The sequence below is a fragment of the Molothrus aeneus genome, chromosome 25 (genome assembly GCF_037042795.1).
Source record: "Molothrus aeneus isolate 106 chromosome 25, BPBGC_Maene_1.0, whole genome shotgun sequence".
NCBI lineage: Eukaryota > Metazoa > Chordata > Aves > Passeriformes > Icteridae > Molothrus > Molothrus aeneus.
In genome coordinates, this window is record NC_089670.1 from 2648372 (window position 1) to 2658311 (window position 9940).

Consider the following 9940-nt stretch of genomic DNA (forward strand, 5'->3'; position numbering starts at 1 on the left):
AACATTCCCTCATGTGACTGTTTGTACAGCTCAGGGCACTGCAGGTCAGGCTGAGGAGTGTTGTAAGAATGATGCAAGGCCGCCAGCCTTGAGAGCATGGAGCAAAGGAAGATAAAGAGGCATTCACAGGCCTGTGTGGGGTCCTACACACAGTAGCTGAAGGCCCAGTGGGTCACAATTTCAATGTATGTCCTTGGGCTACCCCTGGGGAAATGGGGCTAAAGAATAAAGCAGGGATTTATTAAAAGGATCTCCTCAATGGATCCACCTTGGGCAGCACAAGAGCCCAGCCAGGGCTGCACCCAAGATGAACCAAAATGGTCCCAAAATGCACGGCCGGGCACGGGGTCTCTCCCTTGGATCAGTTCTGCTCCATTTGCATCTTGCAGTTCATTGTCCCATTCCAGCTCCAGCCCATCCAGTCCCATCCTTGTTTTTCTCTCTCCAGCCCACGGGGTTTGTGCTCTTGGGCTGAGATTTGGATCATTTGTCCTTGGTCCCCAGCTGGAGCAGGAATTGTTTTGTCTCCCTGATCTGTGCACAGAGCTCAGCATCCCCTGATGTGAAGCTCAGACCCACACACTAAAGCAGCACAGAATGTGAAAAATAGAAAAGCCAAAACCTGAGGCAGCAGCTCTTTTCTGACTGCACAAAATGTCCTTATCAAACTCACCTTTGAAAGCCAGAGGAAGACCACCCCCATCAGCCCTGGAGAGACAATGTGTGACTTTGGGAGAAGAAACCCAAATGGAAGTTATGTGATCCCCATGGAAAACAGGTGAACATTCTTGGAAATCCCAGCTAACCACCAACACATCCTGAGCTTTGATGTCCTTGCCGTGTCCCCTCGTGTCCACCTCCTCACTGTGCCCCTCCACAGCCCCGCTCAGAGCCTGGGCCCTGCTGCACCACTGGGTCCATCTCCACATCTTCTGGTCAGAGCTGCTCCAGGTCCCTCCTAACGACCTCTGTCCTTGGCACAAAGCACCCAGTGAGGAAAGGCCACTGAAGGTAGATGGCAGGATGGCTTTATTCCAGATTTTGTCCAAGAACCAGTTGTTTTGCTTGTAATTCACTGTAAAGAGTAAAGAGAAGCAGCTTTTCCCTCTCTTCTGTAGCATTTCAGGATGCATTTTGGATTTAGCCCTTTTGTCAAATAAAAAGACCAACAGCAATTCACACAGTGCTGTCTTCCCTTAGTGCCCATTTAGGGAGCCTTAGCAATTGTGCAGACTCACATTCTGGGGTTTAGCTCCCCGGCCCACACTGTTGGAAATGATACAAGTTTAAAAATTTTTTACGAACTTTGGGATTTTTTTTTGTCTTTGCCTGAACATGAACTTGCAATCTGCAGAGTTTGATTGTTTCTGACATTCTCGACCACAAATTTTGGCACGTGCCAACCAGTACCCTCCCAAACCACGCCTGCCTCAAAGCAGTGGCACAGCCAAGATTTTACTGGGAGAACAGAGTGAGCCTCTGGGGTGAGAGAGCCCTAAAATCAAGGAGCTCACAGCCCTTTGTATGTGTGGCAGCCCTCAGACAGGTTTTACCATCAGGACAGAAGAGGATCAAGGCCTGGACACCTTGGTGGCTGTGGAAGCTTGTCCTTGGCTCCCAGGTCCTGCCAGTCTCTGGTGTAACTACACACACCTTCCTCATGTTATTCCTGACATGCAAACTACATGGCCCAGCAGAGAGAGGCACAAAGGAGGTGAAAAAGAAACCAGAACCCACCCCTGGATTCTTGCAGTCTGCTGCTAATTAGGTGAGACATGGTAAGAGGAACCCCTGCTATCAGCCAAGCCAAGGGAATGTAAATATTTGCAAGTCTAGGTCACCAGGTCCATTATTTACTGTTCTGTCCTGTGACTTAAGGTTTGACATGAGACGTGAGGTTTTTAGAGGTTTGTTGTGTTTTGGTTCTTTTTTTTTTTTCTTTTTGCTCTGAGCGTCCCTTGATTTCTTGCCAGTAATTGAGCTGTGAAAGGGAGGGCTGCCCTCAGCATCCCACAGCCACAAAACAATGATGCTACTGTGAACTTTTCCCATTAATCCCAGTCTGCTGGGTGGCACGAGGTGTTGGGTGCTATGAGGAGCCAGAAAGGAACGTGGGGCAGAGCTCTCAGCCTCCTGTCCTGCAGACAGACACCACTGCTGCCAGTGGGGACAAACAGCCACAGCGAGAGAGAGGGATGTGAGCTACAAGACCAGAGCCACAGACTCTCTCTTTGTTTCAGCAAGAACCTTCAGTTTGCACATTGACACTGGACCTGGTCCACAGGCTCCCATTTCCAATTTCTTTGCCAGAAGGTAGGGAAGGAAAATGATTTTTTTTTTTTTTTTTAATTTGACAGCAATATTTCACATTCAATGCAAAATCTGTATTCATCTATTACCCAAAACCTCCTGTCTATCAGCATCAGGCTGCTACTCTCTCTTCTTTCCAAAGTTATTGATTAGATACAAGGATTTCTGCTGAGTTTGTGAGGGGTCCCCAGGATGAGGTGAGAGATGAGAATCTGACTCCATATTCTCAGAAGGCTGTTATGTTATGTTATGTTATGTTATGTTATGTTATGTTACGTTATGTTATAGAATGCTGTACTAAAACTACACTTAAGAATACAGAAAGGATACAGACAGAAGGTTTAACAAGAATAATAATTAAAAACTCATGACTGACTCCTCAGAGTCTGACACAGCTGATGGGGATTGGTCATTAAGTAAAAACAATTCATATGAAACCAATCAAACATTCACCTGTTGGTAAACTATCTCCAAACCACATTCCAAAGCAGCAAAACACAGGAGAAGCAATCAGATAATTATTGTTTTCATTTTTCTCCGAGGCTTCTCAGCTTCCCAGGAGAAGAAATCCTGGCAAAGGGATTTTTCCAGAAAATATGACAGTGACAGATTTCAAATATAATATACATAATAACATATATAATATAATAATTTTCTTGTTCCCTCTCCCCAGTAAGTTGGTTTTGCCCTTTGAGGGGGATCACATCCATCTCAATGCAGGCATTTTCCTCTGAGCAGCCCCCATTATTTCCCACTGCTGCCCACAGCTTCAGGCTTCCTCATGCTGCAAAGGAACTAAGATTAGTAAAGTTACTATGAAATATGTAATATTATGTCAGTCATGGCAGGGCCTGGAAGGAACAAGACCTCTGGAGCTGGGATATTGCAGAGGTAAAGCCACATCCCTCTAAACCAGGTTCTGCAGACTTCCAGGAGCTTTGTGCAGCTTGGCCTGGGAGACTAGGTAAAGAAAAACAGAGCAGATCTCCCTTCTTTGGGACAAGCTCTGAAATCATCAACTATTTTCCATTTTCACTGGATTTTTATTTTTTTACCTTACTTCCAGAATGCAAAATATAGCGCAGATATTTCCTATGGGACATTTGTTTCCAGAGATGTGGTTTGCCCCTAAAAAAGCCACTTCAATTTAAAATTTCTCAGTGGAAATTCCTTCCAGGAGCTGGGGGCTGCAGCTGACTCGGTGTGAATGGATTAAATCTCCAGGAACAGGAGCAGCAGCCACGTGGAAGGGATGGAGCAGGAAACCAAAATAATTTTTTTAATTCTCTGTGCTCTTTGCTTGTTCCTTCCCATGGGTAAGAAGGGCAGGTGTTTGCCTGGGTTGGGTTTGTGTGGTTCCACAGCAAGGTGGAGGTGCTCTGGTGCCCTGCCAGTGTCCCTCATGCTCAGAGCAGCTCACATGGATGGGGTTTCTGAGCTCAGAAAATGCCTCAAATCTCAAAGGAAAACCCTCTCCACGTCCCCCCAATGCTGGCACCTCTCTGCAGGTCCCCAACACCCCAAAGTCTCTGCAGGTCCCCAACACCCCAATCTCTCTGCAGGTCCCCAACACCCCCAAAGTCTCTGCAGGTCCCCAACACCCCAATCTCTCTGCAGGTCCCCAACACCCCCAAAGTCTCTGCAGGTCCCCAACACCCCAATCTCTCTGCAGGTCCCCAACACCCCAATCTCTCTGCAGGTCCCAAACACCCCCAAAGTCTCTGCAGGACCCTCACATCCTAATGTCTCTTCAGGTCCCAAAGATCCCCAAAGTCTCTGCTGGTCTCCAAACCCCCAAAGTCTCTGCAGGTCCCAAACACCCCAAAGTCTCTGCAGGTCCCCAACACCCCCAAAGTCTCTGCAGGTCCCCAACACCCCCAAAGTCTCTGCAGGTCTCAAACACCCCAATGGCTCTGCAGGTCCCAAACACCCCAAAGTCTCTGTAGGTCCCCAAATCCCCAAAATTTCTGCAGGACCCTCACACCCCCAAAGTCTCTGCAGGTCCCCAACACCCCAGTCTCTCTGCAGGTCCCAAACACCCCCAAAGTCTCTGCAGGAACCAAACACCCCCAAAGTCTCTGCAGGCCCCCAACACCCCCAAAGTCTCTGCAGGTCCCAAACACCCCAATGGCTCTGTAGGTCCCCAAATCCCCAAAGTTTCTGCAGGACCCAAACACCTCAATCTCTCTGCAGGACCCTCACACCCCTCAATCTCCTGCCACCTGCTGCTACAAAGCTGAAGGAGCACAGCAGGCAAAGGAGAGGAGATGGAAAATTTAATTTTATAAGGTTTGCAAGAAAGGAGATTAAATGGGGAGTGTGATGATGCTATAAATACCTCCAGGGAAATACCATCAAAGGAGAAAGGGGGATTATTCAAATGATCTGGAAACAGTAAAAACAAGGAGAGCTGGGGCCAGGAGCTACAAATGGAAATATTTCAGACAAGGCATTAAGAAAAACTGTCAGAGAAGTGAGAGTGATTGGGTGCAGAAATTGGCCATCCCTGCAGAGTCAGGCCCTTATCAGAGGTATTTAAGGTGGTGTAAACACACCTTGGGAGGGCATGCAGGTGTGACCTGGGGACTGAGAGGGGTCAGACATCCTAAAGGTAGTTAAAACCCCCTCACCAAGCTGCTCTTGTGTCTGACCCCTCACCATCAGGCCTGGTACATGGCCTTGGAGCAGCCACAGAGCCCTGCAGCCCCAAAGACACCTGAGGGTGCCAGAGCTGCTCATCCCTGCTTGAGGAATTGGAGCATTCCCAGACACTCACCTTCCTCTTCCTCTCCTGCTTCTCAGCCTTTCTCCCTTTTTCTGCTTTTATTTCCCTGTCCTGTGACTGAAGAAAACAAAGGCTGGTGGAGCCATATGCTGACTTTTCTGGTCCAGGATGAAATATGAAATAAAATATTCCAGCCAGCTCACCACTGTGTAACTTGGCAGAGTAGTGTGAGTAGCTAATGAGTAAAGCTGAAGTTGGCTGTGCAATTAAAAGTGATATATTTTTATATATAAATGATGAGTTTTCCATCCTCAAAGCTGATAAATTTCTCAGGCTAAATTTCTCAAGCTAAGAGCCTTTTGTGGCCACATTTTTACACAGCAGTATTTTTTTTTCCTCTGCTCCCCTCCAAAAAAAAAAAAAAAAGACCAGTTTTCCCATCTACTTAATGGGCTGTAAATACTTTTCTGCTAAGATGAAAAGTCCATTCGATTTGCATTAAATCTTCATCATTACCAGCTCTTGAGAGACTGCAGCAAGGCTGGGTACTGACACAGAATATTGCATCTTTTTCTGGAAACCTTCCCTTACAGATCCCAAGGGGGAAGAAGAGACAAAAAAGGGGTGAATAAAACTCTGTGCTTTGATATTGGGACACATCTACTTGCTGGAAAGGGAATTGTAAGTCCTGGGGTCTCCTTCTCAGCCTTGGTGCTGTTAGGGCAGGATCTGCCCTGTCTCAGAGCATCTCTGATGTAGGAATTTCCCTGCCAACAGCCCTGGGAGGAAGGAGGATGAAGCCACCATGGCTGGCGCTGCAGGACAGCCTGGCCACGTGCAAGGTTTGAACCTTTAGGAGCAGAGGGAACCAAGAGAAAAGGATCTATCCCCCAAAATCTCCCACAGGGGGTGAGCACAGCTGTGCTCCTCAGCCTGGCATGCTGTGCTTTGTACCAAACACCCAACACACCATTTCTGAGTCCTCATTTCTTCCTCCTGACTGAGACTTCCACACAGAAACAGGCTCATTGCTGAGTGCTCAGAATTCAGCCTTTCCTGAATCCAGGCTTTTTCTTACTCAGTTGTAACACCTGAAGTGGAACTGGACACATTTGTTCATCACTTCCAACTCTTCTGAGCCATTACAATACTTTTTTTTATGCAAGAGTGGGGTTTTTTCAAAAGACAGAGGGTCTTGAGCTGCCCTTTCAGCTTCAGGCACAGCCATCCTCTCTTCAGCCCCTGACCCTGCCAGCTCACTGCTCAAAAGCTGCCTGCTTTGCCTTTCTTCTTGGCAAAACACAGATGATTTAGAACATTTAGATGATTCTTGACAATAATGAAGAGGAAGGTCTCAAACTGGAGCACTGCACTCAGCACAGGGCTGTGCTCCAGCCAGAAACCTGCTCTGATTGTCAGCTCTTCCCTTGCAATGGATTCAGGAGCTCTGTTCTTTGCCTGCTCTCCTGCACAGGAGGAGGCTCCCACAACTGGTTCAGCTGTGAACCAAGGGAGGCCACACTGCAGCAGTAAACAACAAGGTCCCAATGAATAAATATCTCAGGGCCACAAGTGCCACCTGTTTCTTGGTGAGCACTGTGATCACAGTGCTGCAGAACTCTCAGAATCTCTGCTGCTCACAGTGACTCTGAGATGGGTTAGAAAGTTTATTTTCCCAGCCCAGTGGTCGAATAAGGAGTCATATTGTGGTTATATACAATATTGTGGTTATATACAATATTGTGGTTATATACAATATAAACCAAAATATTGTGGATATATACAATAAGTGGTTGAATAAGGACTCTTCTAATCTCATTCTCAAAGTTGTTTATTGTTTCTTATCTAGAAAATTCTTTCTCTGGCCTGCTGAGGTCTGCTCAGAGGACAGACAGAGGCACAGTGCCCGCCCCAGGGCAGTGTTATCTTTTTATACCAAAAACTACATGTACAATATTTGCAATAACTTTCCAATACCTATCACCTATGTTAGACAGTGAGCTTCTACTCTAAACCAATCTAAAATTGCCAACATCACCCAGAAGATGGAGGCCAAGAACGAGAAAGGCTGGACACACCCAGATCCCTCCATCTTGTCCCATGAAACCCCATTTTAAAGACCCCAAAAAATCTATTTTTCACCCCATGACAAATTCACTATCATTCTACTTAAACTTTCATGGCTCATAATTCTTCATATAAAGTTGGTAATTGTTTTTTCCAAGGGCTAAATCAAAGGCACAGGGGTCTTAGGGTCTGTGCCAGGGTCTCTGAGTCCCCTGGGCAGGGGCTCAAGTCCTCCAGGGCAGCCAGAGGAATTTCCTGGGTTCTGACACAGAACCAGCACAGAACATCTCTGGAGCCTGACCTCCCACAGACCAGAGCCAGTGAGTTCAGCTGCCCTGAGCTCCTGTTCTGGGAGCCCACCAGCAGCACCAGCTCTAGGGCCTCAGCACCTCAAAACCCATCCCAGGGGTGCAAAAGGCTTCCAGCCAGCACCTTCCAGTCTCAAAGACAAAACAATATGAGAAGGGAGGTGGGGTGGGCAGAGAAATCCCTTCCAGAGGCAGCTGATGCTCACCTGGGAAGGGCTGAGAGGCACAGCATCCCCTCCCAGCTGCTGCAAACTCTCCCAGCAGGGCTGTTTATTGTCTCTGCCATAAAAGGGTTTCAATCAAGCTGGGACAGTAAAGTCGAGTTTAAATTAAACTGCCCCATTTAGTCACAATGAAGGCTGTTTGCATCTGAAACCCTGCCTCGGACCAATAGCACAGATTTGGCTTGTAGCACTTAAAGCAGCTGTCTTCATAAAAGCTAATAAAATACCGTTGGATAATTAAAAGCTTTAATTAAAAATGCAAAGTCCAAATAGTTTCATATTAACAAGGAAACTTGTTTTGACATCTGAAATCGCTGCACAAGCTGAATTCCCATGTATTCTCTCCAGGCTATTTCCAGTTTGCTGCGTAGCTGGAAATGTCTCCCCACTCAGTGCAATCACCATGTGGTGCTGGGGACGTGCACCACAAATTGATGCTGCTTGTTTTACAACTTCACTTTTAATTATCACAGTCTGAGGCAGCAGTGGGCTTATTTGCATGGCAATCCCTGAGCAAAGCCTGGGGATGGAGCAGCCTGGCATGCGGGGGATAAAAAATGGAACTTGCAGGCACGGGCTGCCAAGCTCAAGGGAGAGCTGAGCAGAGCAGCAGGGCCAGCCTTGGGTGGAGCTTTCAGCTACACCACCAGGATCCCTTCCTGCAGCCTGCAGCAAGGCTGGAAATGGAATTTGGTGTGGCCTGGCCGGGGATGAAGAGGCTGAGCCTGGATACAGGAGTTGGTTTTGAATGTGGGATTTGAGTCCATGGATGGTCCCGTGTCTGCAACAGCTCAAATGCATGAGTTTAGTGTCTGCTTCTCCTTTTGTCCACGTCAGGGTGAACTGGAGCATGTCTCACTTGCATGAAATCCTATTTCCTGCAGGACAAGCACAAGCCTGGACACAGCTGGGGATGTTCCACCTGTGGGGCACCCACAGGAGCAGAACACACTGTGGGAGAGGAGAAGAGAGAAGAGGGAAGAGAGAAGAGAGCTCTGCCCTGTGCCTGGGCTTGCTGGAGGCTCTCAAATCCTCATTTCAAAGCCCCTTGAGGCTGCAGAGCCAGTGGGAAACCTCTGCTTCATCCACGGTCTTCCCTTTGGACCCTCTCACCATCAGATCCCCTTCAGCTGGGGCTGATGGGGGTGCAATTTTCACCCCCTCCTCTCATCTTGGAACAAAACACTCCTGTAATGAGCACTGGTGAAACAGCAGTAAATCCATCAGCTCACCCTCGGGAATGCAGATCCATAAGGCTTCAATCCAGCAGGGACTGTGTAATTGTGTAATTTGGCATTCCTCAGAGCAACCAGCCTCTCTAAGCAGCAGCTGTCACACACCCATCTCCACTGCAGCTTCTCCTCTGGCTGCTCCCCTCATTCCTGGCCTTTGGCAGAGGAGAAGCCACCCCAGAGCTGCCAGGGGGATCTGGTTGTTCCTGCCTTTACTTTGGAACTGGCATCTCCTTTCCAGGTGCCACTGTCCAGTTTCATCTCCAAGACACTGGATTCTGATGGACCATTTTACCACTTGATGAATTTGGAGGTCTTTTCCAACCTTAATGATTCATGACTTATTGGATCATAAGAAAGCAGATTTCTTTTTCCATTTCACATGCTTCTATAGGGGTTTAATGAGAATAAACATCAAACATGTGGATTTCAACAGCCAATGGCTTTGTTTTGATTTTTTTTTAGCATTTTATTGGTATTTTTCTCTCCAAGGAAAACCATCAAAAATTAAAATCTGGCTTTTGTCCAAATCTTTTTAAAACCATGAGCAGATTCCCATGCCTTGGTGCTTTTCCTTTCCCTCTGCCCCACCTTGGCAGTTCTGTTTTTGTTTTGTTCCATGAGCATTTACCCATCAGAGCCCCAGGGCTGTGGGATCATACCTGGGATAAAGGCAGGGCTTGGCACTCACACTGCACTTGGCCCGTGCTGGGCTGGCACCTGGATGCATTTCTGTGCCAGGTAACCACTGGCAAGTGGTTTCTTTTACTTTTTCTGCCTCATCTTCCCCACCTGCAGGATGAAGAGATGATGAACTCACCTCCTCTGCCAAGTGCTTTGTAAAAGCCTCTTTTTCTCATGGCTCTGCTGACTTCTGGGGGGTGGAAATTCTGAATTTCTCAGCAGTGTGTGGCAGCTCCACCAATTTCTGCTCTCAGCTTGACCCACCCTGCTGAAGAACCATGGTGTGTGCAGGGATTTTTCTCATCTTCCCATCCATTTCTGTCCTGGCCATGGGTGTAAGGGGCTGCAAAAGTGGCTTTGGATCCTCTCTGTTTTATCAGTTCCCCTGCA

At 47.5% G+C, this 9940-nt stretch overlaps 1 long non-coding RNA gene across 1 annotated transcript; it reads left to right on the top strand.

The window, feature by feature from the left end:
• The first annotated feature begins 2106 nt into the window (after positions 1-2106).
• LOC136566574 (uncharacterized) lies at positions 2107-9302 on the top strand. The gene is made up of 2 exons (XR_010785044.1): positions 2107-2313; positions 8519-9302. It is a non-coding gene; the product is annotated as an uncharacterized lncRNA (long non-coding RNA).
• Positions 9303-9940: the final 638 nt, after the last annotated feature.